We start from the raw sequence: 20,361 nt of genomic DNA on the forward strand, positions 1-20,361 counted from the left end.
GGAGGAAATTAGTATGGTGCTATGTACTTAATCTGTTTCTTTTCTGTTTGATTTAGAACTCTAACTTGTCTTTTGAGGTCGAAGGTCACAGGAAAAGAGGACCCGGGAAGCGATGGAGTCCTGGAATCCATGAGGACGGATTCTGAAAAAGCCCTGGGGGGTGAAGACCAAATCTATAAAACAAGTAGCATTGATGATGACGCATTGATGATGACGCCAACAACATGGTTAATTATTATGATGATTGGAGGGAAGTTCAAAACTTTGGAAGCACAAGTTGTCATTGAGCCCGGACCAGCATCTGGCATTGCGGTAGAAGAAGCACCAGGATTCATCATGAAAGATAGAAGGATGATCTCCCAGAACATTTATATACCCTTGAATCCTGATACTTTGATGGAAAAACATTTTAATAATACTGGAATTAAGGCTGAGCAGACTAAAGAGTGGCTAGAACTATGAAAGGAGGACGCCAAGCAGTCGACAAGAGATATGTTGATACAATTAGAAAAAGACATTTGTGAATTCAGCGGACATAAAGAAAGGGAGAGGAAAAAGAGGAGCAGTAATGCTTGCGGTCTCATTGTTGATGTCTATAGTTGGAGCTATACTAGGTACTACGATGTCAACAGCCAATGCCATTTCAGTAGGGACTCTGAGTGCTAAAGCACAACAGCTGAGTGTTGATTTAGAAATGATACAAAATACTTTAGATGGAATTAGAGGTGGATTGGATGAACAAGTGAGGTTTATAAATAAAACTGCGATCAACCAAGCTAATAATTAAACATGACTGGACATTGAATGAGATCCTGAATGTAATAAATCCTATTGATAGATTGTTGACGAATTACATGAGGGAAGTTCAAACTGCAATTCCACAATTGATCCGAGGATATATACCATTGTATTTCGTTTCACAAGATATTATTCATCAAATGATAGAAAGGCTGACCAGGAGGGAGATTGATGTGGTACAATTGAAAATTGCATTTGAAATGGGCAATGTAATGCCCTTATATGTGGTTTTGGAAAGGTTGGAAATAGGGTTTTTATTATGCATCCCATATATAGCTCCTGAACTTATTTATCAAACTAAGTGGGTACATAATGTGGAATTTTGGCAAGAATATAAGTTTATAAAGATTAAGACTCCAGAAGTGGTGGCATTTCAGTCATGGCATCCTGAGGTTTACTTGATCTCAAATTTGGAAACCTGTGTAAAATTTAAAGAACAAAATTACATGTGTCCAGGTAAACCGTTTATTCCTGATGCTAAAGACGCTATTTGTGGTTTGAAATCTGACCCAAGTATATCAGGAGGATGTGAAGTAGTTATTAGCAATATGGGAGGTGAAGAGTTGGCACAAGCTAAAATGGTCATAGGTAAATGGTTGGTCAGCACCTGTATGAAAAATCTGACGATCATAAATTTAAATCATGGAACGTTGAAACAGGTGAAATACAATGGCCCTCATTCTGAGTATGGAGGTATTAGCACCATGACTACCTCTAATACCGGTACCGAGTCCGCCCTGGTTCAATGGGGACTTACCAGTCTATTCCGACCTTTGCGGGACCGGTAAGTCCCCATTGAAAAAGCCATTCCCCATTCCCATTTCAGCCCCCATAGGGCTCAATGGGAAGGCGCTAATAAAGGTACTGCAAATTGCGGTACCGTTATTAGCTCTAAAGTCCCTTAACGGGTCCCGTCCATAACGCCTGGTAAAACCAGGCGTTAAGGAAGGGACCCGCTAAGGGAACTCGGAATAGGGCGCAAAGGGATTACAGTGTCCTTACCGGTGCCCGGTATCCCTTTGCGTCCAACTCGTAATGAGGGCCAATGTGTTTTACTTACAGGTTCCAAAGGATACAATTGTTTTGATTGGGGATTTTCCATTGTTCCATATAACAAATAATATTTGGGAAAGCCAAGTAGAAAATATTGAGTTTTTTCAAAGGGATGCATTCCCAATAGACCCGGATGTGGAGTTCTTATTGAATCATAAAGAAAAACATACTGTGAAAATGAATTTGAGAAAAAAAAACAATATCACAGTTAGTAACCTGGGTATAATAGAAGTGGAAAAGTTTAATTGGGAAACCTGGGGGTAACGCACTATGGTGGGTTTAGCTGTTGTGGTGTTAATGATGGGAGGTTGGTTAATCATTTTATCCATAAAAGTGAAGATGTTGCTCATGATATTAGCAACAATAGGGAATGAAAGATATCCCTATATACATACATTTTAAAAAATGAAAAAATGAGGAGCACAAGTTGGATTTCTTCCAATTGTGGCTTGGACCACTGCCAAATTATCAGAAAAGGAGGGATAATGTAGTATATTTTATAGTGCTTTGTAGTATAGCGTCTTGAAGTATAGCGCCTCACTGAATGTGATAGCATTCTATAGTCAGCAATAATGTGGCACACACATATAGTCATCTTTATGTTGCCAATATAACAGGTGAATATATGGCTGGAGGCGTGCAAGGATTGGAATTCATAATGCAGCCAGAAAGCCCAATATAAAGCTACAGAGGGTAAATGTGCATTATTTTTTTTTCTTTCTTTTCTCTTCATTGAAATGCCTCATACACAGGAGACTACAATATTTGTCTAACTGACTGACTTAATTAACAAGTACTAATCACTAGTGCTAACTCATATTATAATGTAATCTCTATGAGGAAAATGAGGTGCAAGTACAGGTTTTGAAATTCGTTTTTAAACATGCATTTTTCTCTCATTTTCTCTTGCTGTGCTGAATGCAGAACACAGGAAGGCAGCAGGAAATTGGAAAAAGAAACAGTTATTATAATATGAAGCTACCATTGTTTGTGACAAGAGGGTGATAACCTAATACATTTTCTGCTAATATGATTGGAAATAGTATATCTGCAGATAGGCTGCATAGGTAACAGAGTTCTGCTGGGGAAAGTCTGACAGAAAAATTTCAGATCGCTTTTGCTGTGCTCCCGAGACGGATGATCTGGATGACTGGGTTGTGAGACAGACGTGCCTAGTCTCACTCAGCACTGGCTTGAGAACTCTATGTTCTCGCTGTGCACTTCAAACCTTCAAGATTACAAAGGCAACCCCTGGGCCCGTTCTTTGGAGGCGAGCGAAGTGAGGTTGTGTGTGGGAGAGAACTACAAGTCTTTGGTAAATATCCAAAGTTGAATTGAGGTTATTGTGTGCTGTTGTACGAATGAATTTCTAACAATATCAGGCAGGCAGAGTAGCCAAAAGGGAATCCCCTGTATTTAATTGCCATGTTATAATGTTACAAAGTGAATTTTGTTCTGTCGCTGTATGTTTTTCTCTCTTCTTTTTGTTACAGACAATGTGGTAATACAAATGGTAAGATTTTTATTTTGAATTGCAATTATTTCTAATACACACAATATAAAAACAGAACGTGTATAGAGTTTTGTTTTTCTCTTTTCTTGGTGCCTTTGGAATAATACTGTATGACACAGGGAAGATTTTTTTTTAGGTAGTACATTTGTCATGTTTCCCATGCAGATGGAATAGATAGAATTAGCAGTGATAAATAGTTGTGTGTGTTCACCCAGTGCATGATGTTTGGGTGAAATCTAATACAAAATATAGATTGCTGGGGGTCCATGAACCAGTAATGAATCAGTAATGAGGCCTATGGAAGCATAGTTCACTGATGTAGATAAATCAGTGATAACACCACAGGTTATTGATAATGTTTATGTGAAATTGTGGTGTTTCTGAATGTAGGTCCAAGGCTCTCTATAGATCACAAGACCATTATAAGAATAATGACGGTTTTGTGTATGATGGGGCTATAATGTAGGGAAGGATAATCATGCTCACCACTAAGTAATTTACCACCAGAAAATACCACCAATAGTGTATACTACTAAATTATCCCATATAGTGTAATAAGACATGGTCACTGAAAGGAAATAAGGCCAAACCCAATATAAATGCAAGGATAAGTCATCACCAAATTACCACTCTTCCTTGGCGGTAAGAAAATACTGCCAGATCCCAAATCTACACAAAATATCTTACACTCCAAATGCCTTAACAGATTTGTGCAAGCTATGTTTTTGCGAATGGGAGGGCTGCCCCCACGTACCTCTACCTGCTTGCTACTTATTAATATCTAATGGAACCCGAAGGGGATTGATTCCTCCAGGCTCATTCAGTCTGTGAAAACTCTGATCGACGAATATCGCAGCAAAATTTCCAATCAATGGCATTTGCATGGGTGGCAATCTAAATTTGCCTAGTCTGGTCTGGGAAGGACCGGGACAGGGAAATGCAGCTGGCACTAGAGGAACCAATAACAAGAGAGTGGTGGATTGGTTGGACCTGATGGAGGCCTGCAGCCTTTCCAAGTTTCAGGGCATTGACAAAGGTGGTAACCATCTGACAATCACCTTGTCCAATGATATTTTTTGTTCTACATTGGACTATGTGTTTGTTGGCTCCCATCTTAGAAAGCAAGTTAAGTCTTTACGAATAAAGCAGAAAAAACACAGCAACAACTCCATCCTAAAATTGTCCATACAATTGATGTTGGAACCCATGCAAAAGGAGCTTTGGAACTTTTCACTAGAGGTTTCCAACAGAGCAAGCAGGTTGAGATTAAGGAGAGGGGGTGTTATAGCCCTGAAATACAAATTTGAAGAACCAGGTGGTGCTAGAAAGGGTGTTAACTATGCCCATATCCTGCATATATTTAGAGTAGTAACTAATGCTGCTAAGAAGATGGCTAGAGATCATTTACATATTTATGATCTCACAATAGCCAGTGAGAAGAACTTCCTGAGAAAGGATCTAAGAGTATTTAAACAAAGGAAAGGAGTGGTAGTCAGTGGACCAATAGCTAGGAGAAAACAAAAACATAGGAACTGGGCAGCAGCCCACAGACCCAAACTATTGCAGGCGGACTCTGGGCTATTCTCAATGCAATAATGAAAGAAGAGTGGGTGTCTGAGGGCAAATGGATGTGTCACTATGGGAAAATATTTGATCGAAGGGAAGGAGTGCCATTGGCTACGCATGTACCGCAGGGGGGATGGTCTCTCCACTTCGATGTGGGAGACTTGATCACACTCATCAAGAAGGCTAGTAGGTCTAGGGCCCCTGGCCCGGATGGTCTTACCAATGCAATCCTAAAGAAACCCCAGAAGAATTGGCGGCTCTTATGTACTCTCTGTTAAATAAAATCCTGAGTTCAGAGACCAATCCAGACTCTTGGAAATCTGCAGTAATTGTTCCGATCCATAAGGGAGGTAACAGGGCAGATCCCAGAAGCTATTGCCCTATAGCCCTTTTGGACGTGATGGGAAAGATCTTTAGGGGATTCTGTTGTCTCACTTACAGAAATCGATAGCATCAATAGGTAGATCGAATCCCAGGCAAACAGGCTTTACCAAGGGTGTGGGGACTGATTTAAATCTGTTCTTTCTAAATATTCTTAGGGGCATAAGTCTGGAAAGGGGGACCAGAATATATATGGCCTTTATTGACATCAGTAAAGCATTTGATAGCATTGACAGGGAGAGGCTCTGGAGGAAAATGGAGGAGTGGAGCTGCCCGGTGAGCCTGTTGTCTGCTATTAGAGCACTATATCAGGATACCAATGTTAAAATCAGGATCACTGCTGAATGTCTGCTATCAAGTCCCATTCCTATGACTAGAGGGTTGAAACAAGGTTGCCCCCTTGCCCCGACCAACTTTAATCTGATTCTGTCAGCACTACCATCACATTGGATAGGGTGAATGCCTTTCCCCCTGAAAGGCATTCACCCTATCCAATGTGATGGTAGCGCTGATGCATGATATGATATGATAGTTTATTTATATAGCGCCTATACACAATGTGTTTCAAAACGCTTCAAGGCAAGGGAGGGAACAGGGGAAAATGCAATGACATTCTTTCAGGCATGAACAGTATGCATGTGAAATTAACTATCGTACTCGGCCTGACGACATTTCAGATAGTGCAAGTGCTAAGACATAGATAAGGAAGGGAGGGGAAGAGTGGAAAGGAAACGGAAACAGACAGGCAACTACCGTACTAGGCCTGACAACATTTCTGGTAGAGCTGGGGAAAAACAAAAAGTGAGGGAGAGGGGTGCAGAAAGGGAAGGAAGGAACAAAACAAGCAACTATCATACGAGGCCTGAACACATTTCAGATAGTGCTGGAGGGGGAAGTGGGGACAAATAAGGGAAGGGGGGAGGAGACAGACAAAGTTGCTATCATATTAGGTGCAGGGACAATTCTGATAGAGTAAGTGTATAGAAAAAAGTAAGGTGAGGAGGGGAGGCGATAGGAAAAGGGAGAAAGAGAGAGAGTGGAGGAGAGAACAGAGAATAGGCAGTCAAAAAGAGTGGAGAAGCAAGAGGAGAGAGCGAATACAATTGCAGTCAGTAGTAACACATAATGTTGCAAGCCAGGATGCAAGATGAAGATGTGAACAGCATGATACAGGGCCACCATAAGTACCAGATGCAAAGGAAGTCCAGCATCAGAGTTGATAAAGCGTGACGCACCGTGAAACAATGAAGTCCATAAAAGTCAAGTCCAGCATTGGCTCCAAGATAGTCAAACCAGAATGTATCAGGACTGACTCCTGCAGAAGTAGGCTGGAGGGGAAGGGAGGTGGAGCAGGGTAGAAGAATCAAGCAAAACAGACAATACTTGTGTGCGAGAAGGGTGGGGGCACACGGGAACATCACGGGGGACAAAGGGGTGGGGATGGCCTGTCGGGACAGAGGTCTTAAACACATGTTGGTGCATGCTTACCTGCTGTCTGGTCTGAGCAGGGGTTCGGGCCCATATGTTGAACGCAGTGCAAACTTGAAATTCCTGAGTCCAATTTCTGAAAGTTTGGGAGATGGTGATGGGAATGGATGGACTGCCTTTGAGTGCTGTATCCAGGGTCACTATACAGAGGGCCTGTACCTATTCACATACGTCAATAAAAGGTGTCCCCAGCCACCAAAGAAGCGGGGCTCATGTAGATGCAGTGTTATCTTTTACATGCCCGGATTGAGATTGCATCATGGCATTGTTATTAACAGATGTTATTGTTGCCAAACTAAATGGAGAGGATGCCATCATGTGGGCATACACATGTAGGTTTCATAAAGTTCTCCCTTCCTTATCTATGTTTTAGCTCTTGCACTATCTGAAATATCATCAGGCTGAGTACGATAGTTAATTTCACATCCTTACTGTTCATGGCCTGTAAGAGTGTCATTGTATTTTCCCTTGTTCCCTCCCTTGCCTAGAAACACTTTGAAACAAATTGTGTGTAGGTGCTATATAAATAAACTATCATAGCATATCATATCATATCATATCATATCATGAGTGTGTGAAGCGGTCATCATGGAAGGCATCATCCTGATTGTGCCCCCCATGCTCCCCTGGCTCTCTCTATCTTCGTTTTCTTCATTCACCCTATAGTCTCCCATATGTTTGGGCAGTGTCCCCTATTGCTTGGCATCATAGCTAGGTGCAAGCTATGTAAATCCCATACTTATATAGATACCTACGTGGGTGCATGTTTTCTTTGTGCTGCACAGCATTCATCATCATGATAAATACAGGCTGCATATACAAATCCAAACCTTGTAACGAAGAGAACCCACTGCTGACTTTACTCAAGAAACGACTTTATTCCAATACTTTTTTCTTGTTTATATCTTTGATGGCTCACAGCTCTTAACTTATATTTTGTAAGTCCTGGGGTTGTTGACAGTTTTCCTTTGCATTGGTGGGCAGTTTATAAATACTGCAGTACAAGTAAAAAGAAGAAATATAAGACTGACTATTTCACACCTGACAACCATTATAAATGAGTTTCAACTCAGACCAACACACGGGCAACTGACTTTAACAAGCACGGACAACATGATTAGTTGTGTAAGATCGGCATGTGTAAGATCGGTAGACTGCTCTTTGCTGATGATCGGGTGCTTATAGATTAGACCCATATCGGTCTGCACAAATTGTTAAATTCACTGCAGGAGTACATGTGGGAGAATTGATTAGAAATCAATCCAGTGAAAACAAAGATCCTGACCTTTGGGAGCAAAAAACAAGATGGGCACATCAGGGTTTAAATGGTTCTTGGAAGATGCCCCCCTAATGGAAATTCAGTCTGTGACTTATCTGGGTGCTCTGGTCAATAACAAACATGATGATGTCCCAAGGTACCTCTCCCTAAATAAGAAGAATGCCATGATGATGTCCCAAGAAATATTACTCCACAGGAAATTTGGAAAATTTTCGTTAGACCCACTGATTACTTTCTATGAGGGTAAGGTCGATCCATCCTTGATCTTCGGAGCTGACGGTTTCCTCTACATATCTTACAAGGATTGGGAATGGTTGGAAGGGGCATTCTGGAGAAAGCTTCTAAAGTTGCCAAAGCTGGTGCCCACCTCCATAACAAGGTACGCACTTGGTCTCATTTCGCTCTATGCGAAAACCTCCTGGAATGCACTCTTGCTATTTCGGAAGTGTTTATTAGTGCCGTCGGCTCCCCCATTTGAAATATTCACCCAATTATCAGGCAGAATGGAACCTAGCATATTGACTCAATGGAAGAACAATTGTCAAGCTTTTTTGGACTCGGGCTCAAGTAGCAAACTTGTATTGGTTAATCCAGATAAGGTAAAGCAGAAAATCTGGGACCAAGATTGGATCAACACTCTTGAGGACCAAAGCTCTCATCGGTGGCAATGGGGACTTTTGAAAGAATCAAAGGCTTTTGGAAAAAGACTCCACTACCTAAAGCTCTTTCCATCCCATGGTATAGAGGTCAGTTCATGAGAGTGAAATTCAACTTGCTCCCTACCAACGAGTTTCTAAAGAAATACGGCAAATTCAAAACCGATGTGTGTAGGTTTTGTAATCAGAATGAACAGGTAGAAACACTGTGGCATGTCCTAGTGGATTATAGGGGGTTGACAGAGTGTCATACCAAGTGCTTGGGTGAACCCTTGTCTCAAGCCATTGTGTAGGGGCAGATTTCTTTTGGTCTCGTCTTTTGGGTGGGTAAGACTTTGGTTTAATTTTTTCTTTGCTACAGTTTTTGAAAGAAGTTCTTCAAGTGTGAAAAGTATTGGACCAAATATAACATCAAATACGAAAAGCATGAACTGAACTGTGTTGCATTATAGCTGGTCCCTTAATGGAAATGATTTGCAAGATTTGTGAGGAACTTGATAAAAATTTGTAAGAAACTATGGGTCTCATTACGAGGCTTGTGCTGACGGAATGAAGGGGGCCGGTACGGGACCGCCCCCCTTCATTCCGTCAGGGCTGATTACGAGCTTCCCATCGCGGGACCCGGATCAGACGCCTGATAAAACCAGGTGTCCTTTCCGGGTCCCGCGAGGGGATGAGGGCGGTAACAATGGGACACTTATAGTCCCAATGTATTAAAACAATTGGATACTATTTAAAGATTAATTTTACTTTGTACAGTTTGAAAAGAATGTTTATTGAATACATTGGGCCTCATTACGAGTTTGGAGGTAGCCATGGAGGTATAAGCTCCATGGCTACCTCCAAACCGGGCTCCTTTTCCGGGTTCCTGCAATGAGGAATAACCGGGTCATTCTGACATAGGAGGACCCGGTAATTCCTCCTTGCAGAACCATTCCCTATTCCCATTTGAGCCCCCATATGGCTCAATGGGAATGGGGATGGAGGTAACAACAGCCACATTACAAGTCTCCCTCTTCCCCTCGCGGGACCCGGAAAAGACGTCTGGTTTTACCAGACATCTGATCCGGGTCCCGCAAAGTGAACCTCGTAATTGGCCCTTACGGAGTGTTGGGGGCCGGTCCCGTATCGGCCCCCTTCATTCCATCAGCGCCAGGGTTGTAATGAGGCCCATTGACTTTTGTGTATGTCATAGATGTCATTAGTGATGTCAGCAGTGATGTCAGGTTCATTCCATCAGCGCCAGGGTTGTAATGAGGCCCATTGACTTTTGTGTATGTCATAGATGTCATTAGTGATGTCAGCAGTGATGTCAACAGTGATGTCATATTTGATGTCATCATTGTGGTCATATGCTGCGTAACAGGGGGTGTGAAGTTAAGGTGGTTTTAGCTGAATATCAGGGGTTTTGTTGCGTTAAGTTCTCACCTTAATGTCCCTGCAACTAAAGATTTGTACCTGAATTTGAAAGGTTTTGTTACAATGGGCCTCATTCTGACCGGTAAACCCTTACCGCCCAATTCCGAGGTCCCTTAGCGGGAACCGCAAAGAATGTGTGGTCTGACCACACGTCCTTTACGGGTCCCGCTAAGTGAACAGGGCGCTAATTACGGACCTGCTATTCACAATTAGGGCCTTCCCATTGAGCCCTATGGGGGCTCAAATGGGAATGGGGAAGGGTTGGTTGAATGGGCACTGACCGGTAAGTCCCCATTCAACCAGACCGGACACAGACCCCGTATTGTTCACCTTAACGTCCCTGTAACTAAAGTTTTTTCCCTGAATATATATCAGAAAAAAATCATACATTTGAAACACACATACCTTCCTATTCAATGGATAGTTCTACTCTGAATTGTGTGTATGGTTGTTCATTAGTTTGGGAATATAGTTGGGAATATATGCAAACAGTGCATGATGTAGGACTATCCAGTCTGTAGGCTTTGATTTTGATAGAAGCTTTGACTTTGGAGAGCACAAAACCTAGGAGTTTCATGCAAGCATGAGAATACAACTTTGTTACAGAACAGGGCGCCAATACTCAATTTCTACTTGGCCTTTATAATCTCTTAATGCAAGGTAATTGCTCAAATTGACATATGCTTCTTGAGAGTAGCATGTACAAACTATCCACCTTCCCACTTCACTTTAAGGGTTTTGCTTCACTCTGAATTTCTCTTTGTTTATGCAAACTATGTTTTTTTTCTATCCTTTTCTTCTGTCACGTCTGATATATATTTAAATCTTTCTGCTTGTCTTTCCATGGTCATAACTTGGATGTTGGACCATTTTCTTGTCCTTAATCCATCTAACACTAAATTTCTCTTTTTTCCCGCCAGTACAATCCCCCTCCTGTTTGTCCTCCATTTGTTATTTTGTCCCCTTCGCATCTGCCTTTTTCTCTGACTGCCCCCAACCTTGGTCTACATCTTGATACTAATCTAATCTATGTACAATTGTCTGTGTTTGGTCAGAAAATGTGTCTATGGGGAAGAGGGAGAGAAGTGTTCATAATGATAATCTACATTTCTGGCCATTATTTATGTTCAAATGTGATGAGGACAATTATTTAAAAAATCTAGTTATTGATGTGTGATGACGTGAGAAGTGCTCAAGGAGTTGTGGGAGATATTTAATCAGGAAATAATGTTGAAACTATCTCATGAGAAGAGTTCACGTGATCTGGTAAAAACAGCCCACCGACAGACATTTCACCACCAAGAGTGTGCTTTGTGTTCAAAGTACATAAAGGAATAGAATAGGCAAAGGTGAGAGAAAGGGAGAGAGGGTACAAACTTCAAATTTTGGGTCCTGAGCCAGATCTTTGTGTACTAAAGGTAGAATGTTAATATTGTTGGATGGGTGTGTGGATCAAAGAGATGCTCAAACAAATATGGGAGATCTGTCAGATTAAATATCTGGGTGTTTAATTATAAGAGCTGTCGTCTTGACATTGGAAGTTATGCAGGACGGGTCACACACTTTAGTTACCAGAAGATGATCTTGATTGATCAAAACGTGTAGTGTAGATGTTGTGGCAGCGATACTTGCACTAGTCACCTTGACGAACATAGAAAAGTTGTTTAATTTAATTACAGTGTCAATTTTAGAGACAAATCTAATAAAACATTTTTGGGAATATCATCTGATGTGTGCAAAATGTTTCCACAATTGCAGGTGTGATACCTGTGGAAGAGAAAAAAAGAGTCCTTTTCATTTGTTGAATTGTTCCTGCTTAGCTACATTGTGTGCTTAATTATACAACCAGAGGAGGATTCCCAGATAATAGTTCTGGGACTTTCAAAATCATGCCAGCTGCCAGTCAAAGATAAGGATGCGTGGAAGTGTAGGCTAGCGGCAGTACTGAAATAGATGAATCCTGCTTTAGAGCATTCAGAGCCACGTATAAGCTGCATGTAAGATTAGTATAAGGCGACAACTAGGAAGAGAGCGAAATGAACTGCCTTGAGCCACCATAAGGTGCACTTTAGAGGGGAAATAGAGAAGTCATGGTTCTAGGTATGTCACCAATATGACTACCCTGAAATCGTTCAAAGTGTTTACTGTTTGCTTGGAGACCGAACACCCTATTCAGGGAGCCAGTGAAGAATCAAGTGTGGATGTGAATTACAAGGAAATTCCCCTCAAATGGTCTCAATATCCAAATTATCTTAAAGGAATACATGATTTAGTACAAGTAGTTAAGAGGAGTTGTAATCTCTGCACATCAGTCTGTCTAGCGATGCAAAATTATGAAGTGAAACCAACCCAATGGTATGATTAAATTCCTTTGTAACTAGAGACTGTTGTTTCACTTTGGATGTGGCAAGAGTTCTGCTGATGTTGATGTTTTGCATCACAAGATGAGTGGTTACCTATCTTAAAATATTCATTTGAAAATGGGTTTTCTTAATCAGCTCAGTTATCTTAATCTGGATACAGAATCTCACAGTAACAGGTTTACATTTACAAATACTCCACCAGAGGCACATGGCTACCAGGACATTTGCACAGCAACATCAGAAGTATGCTCCAAATGCCTATTGAGGTCTCCATTGACAACTCCCTGCACCAACACACCCAAGGTCAATGTTCCAACACAAAACATGCAAATCAAATAAGCCACCCAACCATCCCAATTGACATAACATTTCAGTATACAGATTTCAGCATCTGAACAAATAGACACACAAAGTTCTCCCCTAGTCTGACACCCCATGTGCCCTCCACATGAACCACAGAGAAAAAGACTTGAACGACAAACCACGCTCCACAAACAGCATGAATCGACACAACACCACAGCCAGCCCACACCCACCCTCCCCCGACCTACTGTACCCACCACGTGCACACCCGCCAGAGAGCCAAGAGGCAATGAAGCAGATAGGACAAGAACCAGCAACATAACAGGTCCATGCATAATATTGTGTAAGTGTGATATGTAAAATGGACAGTTTGTTGCCCCACCACATACCCAAGATAGAACTCCCTTACATATTCCTATATAAACAAGCGCAGATGTACCAAATCTATAGCCTGTTGCCAGTGTATCATTACAAAATAAACACTTCCCCAATTATAAACTCTTCAAAATCCCTGTACCTATATTCAAACAGAGCAGTTTTCTGATTAATACATTCCATAGACCCATTATGTACTTTTGCATGTGGACATTCACAGTGTTAAAATGTCTATTAGGCTGAACCTAATTAAGTGACAAAATAGGTCATGTTTGCTCTAGTCAAATCTTGTGCTCAAACTGATTCCTGACAGCAATAGCTTGTGTTCATAATATCCACCTAGCTGTGCACAGGTGCAAGTCATTTACAAACAACTCACTCCTGCAAACATTAGTTACTAATGGGTAGTCCTGTTATCAGTAGTATGGAGAAAAACCTTACACCATGGGTGAAATGTAGGCCATGTGAGGTCCAGGACATTGAGAGGAGGTGCAGGGCATAAGTAAAACAACGGATGGGGCATTGCAGGTCAGGAATTAGGTGCACTGGTATTCATGTTGTCTATAGTTTAGTACTTCTAGTAAAATAAAATAAAACAATTGCAATTTACCAAAATGGAAAACCACCAGGATGATGGGGCTGCAACAAAACAGTGGTTTATTGTAAGGAGTGCTGATTCAAAAGCCATGCATAGTGCACGCATGGCTCCATAGGGAAAATGTATTTTGCAGCTTCACCAAGCTCGTGTCCGCTGATTTCTAAATCATATTGTGTCGCTGAAGAGGCCATGTAGATAGTGCTACAACAAAGTCCTTGGAATCATGCATGAGGTCCCTAAAGGAGACCCGACATAGAGAAATACAGCCAATATACCCTCTCTGTCCTTAAAGCCAACTACAATCTGATTGAAATGTTCATAGCCACATCTGTACAAAAAAGATGGTTGTATGTTCAATAAGCGAGGTAATAAGGGAGGAAACTACCGACACATCTGATCAAAGTGAAGCAAAATGTCAAAGCACATAACTGCACTCAAGGCAGGAGGGAACCAGACTTGAGGCCGTCCTTAAATTAGCAATGTCTTCAAGACTTTATAATCACAGCTAAATTGTTCTAAGCACCCCAAGATTTCCTGTCAACATGATCACTATTTGTAATGTTTCCATTCATAAATTGTTTATCATGGATGCATAAAATTGTCTGTATAGCCTTTGAAGATTGGGAAATTAGCCAGCCAAATGCTTTGATGTCTGTTGGAGTGGGGTGGACATGAGAGAGATGGGTAGGAAACGGAGGCGAAGGGAAAGAAGAGGTGTCCGAAAGTAGAATTTAGCCTCGTAGTGCTAATTTAGGAGCCGGGTGTAAAGGTGTTGAAATTTATTATCTGAAATAGGCAGGGGGAGGAATGTCTGACAAGCAAGGCTTTCATAGTCGCAGAGCGTTTGATTGTGTTCTGTTCTAACCTCTTTGGCAATCATCGTCAACAAAGAAATGTATTTGACTTACACCATTAAAAATCAATACAAACTTTTAAGCATCACAATATATCATCTAATACAAATACATAACTCAAAAATAAACACCAAAAGCTTGGACATAGAGAAGTTAAAAACTCTGACTGATTTCCTGATAACATTTCCTCATGAATAAAAAGTGCCACATCAAAATGTAACTTAACAAGGGGGGGTCCTGGGAGTCCCTCTGCCAGACATTAGTCCTGCTTACAAGAGACTTACCCAGAGTCTTTAGCTCACTATCTTTCACAAAGAAGAAATATCCCAAACATATCAGTCTTTGTGCTGCCCTGGGGCAGTCCAGCACTGAAATGCTAGGCAATTCTCCTCTGAATAAGAGTGCCAACAGCAACCCCAGACACGTGTTTGGGTCTGGTTGGACCTCATCAGTAGGGTGGAGCTGTGCCTCTCTAAGAATAGTGAGCAAGAGGTCCACGTCCGGATTCCCCTAGTAATTTAGGATGAGATAATAAAGATTTCCCACTCTTACAGCTCAGCAAGTCTTCATTCTATTAAAGACAAGGAGGTGAGCATTATGCTTTTCTTTCTTTATTACTGCCATATCAGCACTTTAAAACATGAATCTTTAAACTGTACATTTATTACTTTTTACTCCTTGCTCCTGAGGAAAAACAAATAACGTTTAAAGTTCAAATCTAAAGGTTTCAGAAATGTTCTAAGGGTACCATGAGCCCCATGATCCTCTGGGCTCTGGTAGTCCTGACCTCCTCCTTTCCACCTATCACTGGTCTGCCCGAGGTATAAGAGCCTTCAGCCCCCAGGTCCCTTCCTCTTTCTTTGCCATGAATGTCTTTGCCATGAACGTCACTATAACTTGTAAACGAATGATCCGAACGATCGGAACTGTGAACTGATCCTCAGAAGCGAAATGCTCTCTGGTCCAACGGTGTAACTTGCAACGATATGCCTCCAATGCCAGTCCTTCAAGCGCTGAACAGGCCACCTTCTGGTTGTCTCCTGTGAGAAATGGAGAGGAAATATTGAGGGTGGGAATGTGCTAAAGCTTACACTTACTACTTTACATATCAAGTCAAGTCTTTTGCCATTCTGGTTGGGATTTAATGCTTGCCTCCTTGTCTTTAATAGAATTAAGACTTCCTGAGCTGTAAGTGTGGGCAATCTTTATTCTATAACAAGACAGGAGGCTTGCATTATGCCTGTCAGAATCTTGCTACAAACCTATTTGTTATATCTGAAACAGGCTTAAAGTAGAATGTCTTAAAGGTCGACTCAGAGGAACAATCAGCTGATTTCATTATGTCTTGTAGTGAGACCCCTGCCGTGAGACCCCTGCCGTGAAAGTACTAGAAGCCATTGCTCCTCTAGCTGAATGCATGCCAAATAAGGACAAGTCTGTCCCCGAACATTGCATCACTTCTCTCACCATCTAGCAATAGTTGCTATTGCTCTGGCATGATGGGGCTTCCTGCACGCTATAAGGAATTGGGTCACCCTTTACAGTCTATGATGGGCTGTCGCCTCCTCATAATCTTTAATGCATTGTGCCATGTATAATTTCCTATTATCTGTAAAGTAAGGGTAGGAGATAATCCTCAAATCAGTTTTTGTCCTTTTAGCAATGGTAAAAGCTACTCCTTCTGGGTAGAACATCTTCCTATCTATCTCTAGGGCTTTTACTTCTGACACCCTTCAGCATGCCACAAGACATAATAACATTGCCAGCTTCCCTGACAGCTGTGATCGTGACAGGCTCTCGTTCTCTAGCCATCTGAGGAAAAGATGAAAAACGTCTCTGACATCCCACAAAAGAGCATATTTGGGTTCTGGCGGCCTCTTCAGCTTTATTCCTTTAAGAAGGTGCAAAACCGCTGGGTGTTCTACAGAGCTCCCTTCTACCTTGTTGTGGCCTGCTCAAACTGCTGATCTCTAGACTCCCACCGTCCTGTAAGCGCAACCTTCCGGAAAAATAGTTGTCAGGAAATTGATGACATGCACATAGGGGCTGAATTGGGATGCAAACCATGTTCTGAACAACAATGAGCCCAACCGTTCCATGCAACGCTACAGCTCCTAATGGTGGAAGGTGCCCAGGAGTCTCTGATACAGTCTCCAGTGAGTTGCGAAATTCCTGGCAACTCCCATCTCCTCCTGAAACCCTGCAGGCGATCAAGTGTAGCATGCCCACGGCTATCAACGGGTGTCTGGCCGGTCGGTCCAAGAAGAAGGTCCGGCCGATGCGGAACTACCCTCAGAAAATCCAAAGAAAGACCCATTGCTACTGGATACCAGGCCTGTGACCTCCAAAATGGCAGAACATCACAATCTCTGCTTCCTCTCTGAGGACTTTTGCCAGGGCTCTCATGATTATGATGAATTGCGGGAAGGCATAATGCACTGCTCTGCTCCACGGGTGAAGAAATGCATCTGTACCCACTGCTCCCAGGTCTATCTTTTGGCTGACATACTTCTGTGTTTGAGCGTTCAGTCTGGACGCAAATAGATATGTGTCTAGGAGACCCTAGATTTCCTGTAATCGTTCGAATACTTAAGTATGAAGCTTCCAATCGTTGTTATCAACAAGATACCGTGCGTTCCAGTCTGCCACCCTGTTCTGGGTCCCTGGCTTTGCTGTAGCTGCAATTCGGTTTTGCAGACAATAATGCCAGAAATCCTTTGCTAGTTTTGCTAGCATCTTGGATTTTGTTCCGTCTAGCTTGTTTATATATCGTACGGCTGAAATGTTATCCATCTTGAGCAGTACACAACAGCTTATTTTGTCCTTCGGAAAGGCGCGCACCGCGAAGGAACATGCTAACAGTTCGAAACAGTTTATGTGTAAATTCAATTCCTCTTCAGACCATTTCCCTCCTGTCTCCTATCGCTCGCATCTTGCTCCCCAGCCTGATCTGCTTGTATCTGACTCTATAACTACGTCTGGAATGTCTCAGAAGATTGCTCAACCATTCCAGACTTCCATATTTTGCAGCCACCAATGCAGTTCTGTGAGAGCTTTGTGATCTAGATGCACTAGCTGGTGATAACCTATACTTCCTTGTAGGTGTTTGATCTTGAGCCACTGGAGCACACGATAACGGAGCAGTCCGGGAAATATCGCTTGCATGGAAGCTGCCAGCAGACCCACTATCCTGGCAAGACTCCGAAGCGAAATAATCTTCTTCGATACCACTGTCCTGAGTTCTTTCTTGATCACTCTCACTTTGTGTCCCGGGAGCTTGAGGGTTGCTCTTACGGTATCTATTGTGAAATCTAAGAACTCTATCCTCTGAACTAGTATGAGGTGTGACTGGTATAGATTTACTAGAGAGGATAGGAGTCTGAAACCCACTGTACGTTCTTGCTGATTGAAACTCTGTCTGCTTCTAACATGAGGATGTCGTCTAGGTAAATGATAATGTGGATTCCTCTTTCCCTTATGGCTGCAGCCATGGGTCTCATCAAGTTGGTGAATTCCCAAGGTGCAGATGCTAGGCCGAATGCGACACACGTGATGCGCCATATGTCTCTGTTTCACCTGAAACAGAGATACTTCCGAAACGCTGTTACTATCGGAATCATGAGATAAGCATCCTTGAAATCCAGTCGTGCCAGCCAGTCTCCTGTACGTAGAAGATCTCGGAGTAGGTGGATACCCTCCATCTTGAAATGGTTGTATGCTAGCCATTCGTTTAAGCTCTTTACGTTTATGACTTGTCTTAACGTTCCCCCCCTGTGTACCAGGAACATGTTGCTGAGGGACCCAGCTCCTCCTTGATTATCGTTCTCTATCGCGCCTTTTTCTATCAGTTTGAGCAGTCGTCCCGTAAAAGCACCACTTCCTCCGGCGGCATGTGAATGGGTAAGGTTCTGCCCTCTCAATGGGGTTGCCTACAAACTCTAATCGTCGGCCCCCTACCGCTTACCATTCACTTAAAAATTGGAGAGTTTTCCCTCCCACTCACATGCTTGGTGTACTTACCGCCTGAGGCACTGGGTTGTCAGTAGGAACCTCTTCCTCTATGACATCTAGGAAATCTTGCTCTAGCCAGAAAGAAGGTGTCTTGCTGCCTTCCCTCCCAATATTGGACACGAGGCCCTTGGGGTCTACGGTGGAAGTTGTAGCGACCGGATGAGCAACCCATGTGACGTCTGGTCCTGGCAAAAACTTGCCCCAGATATATTTTTCTTATGGAGCTCTGTGCCTTTTCCAATGCAGAATATGTTCCGATGAACTGGGACATCTCCTTTGCAAACGCTTCTCCAAATAGAAGCCCTTTAGTGCCTTCTCCTGCCTCATAGGAGGCCCGCTCGCTGAGCTTGATATCTATTTTTAGTAAGACGCCTCTTCTGCTCTCCAAAGAGAAGGCGCAGTTGGAATTCCCAAGGATTCACACCGTGCATTGCGCCACTTACCCAATACTTGGGGATCTACTGGGGTCCCGTTGTCTTTGGCTTTTTCTGCCAAATCCATCATTTTAGCCACAGGCCCGGCTAGATCCAGGACTTTGTCCTGACATCCTCTCCAAGCGCGGTAGACACCTTTCCGGATGTCCCGCGCTGCTTTGGTTACAAAGGTGACCATCTTGGGGTTGATGTCTGTATTTCCGCCAGCTTCCCTGGCAGGTCCGGTCTAGGAAATTCTGATCTCATTCGAGACTGCACTTCCCTGTCTAGGGGTTTTCTAATATGCTGTGCCATATATAGCGCCACTCTGGGCGATGGCACCCACTCCGAAGCCTTCGGATGCCTAATGGCCTCAGGGTCAAACATGTCCCATGTGTTATCTTCTTCCTCGGGGACGACACTCTCTTCAGTGGGCTTACTGGCCTCCTCTTCTTCACCCCCTTCATACTTGGGCAAGTAGCCCTCCTCGTAATTCTGATTTGCATATGGTCTTTCCCCTTTTGTTATAGCTTGGGAGGCAAATAATGATGTTCTGGATGGTTGCCCAGAGCAATACCAGAGGTTAAGATCAAGTCTAAACCTTCCATCCATCACCTCCTTTGTTTTGCTGCAGTCACTCGGAGTGAGGCATGTATGTCCAGACATGGGTCTCATACCTGCTAGAACTAGAGACCCAAGATACTCATCACTGATGAGGCCCAACAAGGCTGAAACATTTTTGGGGATGCTTTAGTCTTGTGCAGACGGGATGTGACCCAGCAGTTCTGGCTAGTCTGCCCTTTTTGGGTTGTCGACCACGCCTGATTTGCATATGGTCTTTCCCCTTTTGCAATAGCTTAGCAGGCGACGAACAATGGTCTGCAGGGTTGCCCAGAGCAATGCCAGAGGTTAAGATTACCTTTAAACCTTCCAGCCATCACGTCTTTTGTCTTGCTGTAGTCACCCTGTGTGGGAAAGGTATGCCCAGGTGTGGGTCACATGCCTGCTTGTCCTAGAGACCCAAGCTATTTCTTAGTGATGAGGCCCAACGAGGCCGTAACATTGCTGGGGGTAAGGATTAAGACACTTGGAACATTTCTTCATGATGCGGCGAGCGACGTTCTGAATTGACTGTAATTGCACATTTCGACCGTGCGTGCATACTTGGCTTTGCTTGATCTGCATGTTGCGCTCCTGGCACTTCCCACTTGGGAATGAATATGTTATTGCCACATACATGCCTGATGCCAGTAGGTCTTCTAAGATGCCCCTTTGCTCGATGTACCATGAT

At 42.9% G+C, this 20,361-nt stretch overlaps 1 long non-coding RNA gene across 1 annotated transcript in view; it reads left to right on the forward strand.

Annotated features, from left to right (window-relative positions):
- Positions 1-3,421, forward strand: part of LOC138468051 (uncharacterized) — a 136,257-nt gene extending 132,836 nt beyond the window's left edge. Inside the window, exon 4 of the long non-coding RNA XR_011268189.1 lies at positions 78-3,421. This is a non-coding gene — a long non-coding RNA (uncharacterized lncRNA). The remainder of the gene's footprint in view (positions 1-77) is intronic.
- Positions 3,422-20,361: the final 16,940 nt, after the last annotated feature.

The sequence above is a fragment of the Ambystoma mexicanum genome, chromosome 4q, assembly GCF_040938575.1.
Source record: "Ambystoma mexicanum isolate Mex_15411 chromosome 4q, UKY_AmexF1_1, whole genome shotgun sequence".
Taxonomy (NCBI): domain Eukaryota; kingdom Metazoa; phylum Chordata; class Amphibia; order Caudata; family Ambystomatidae; genus Ambystoma; species Ambystoma mexicanum.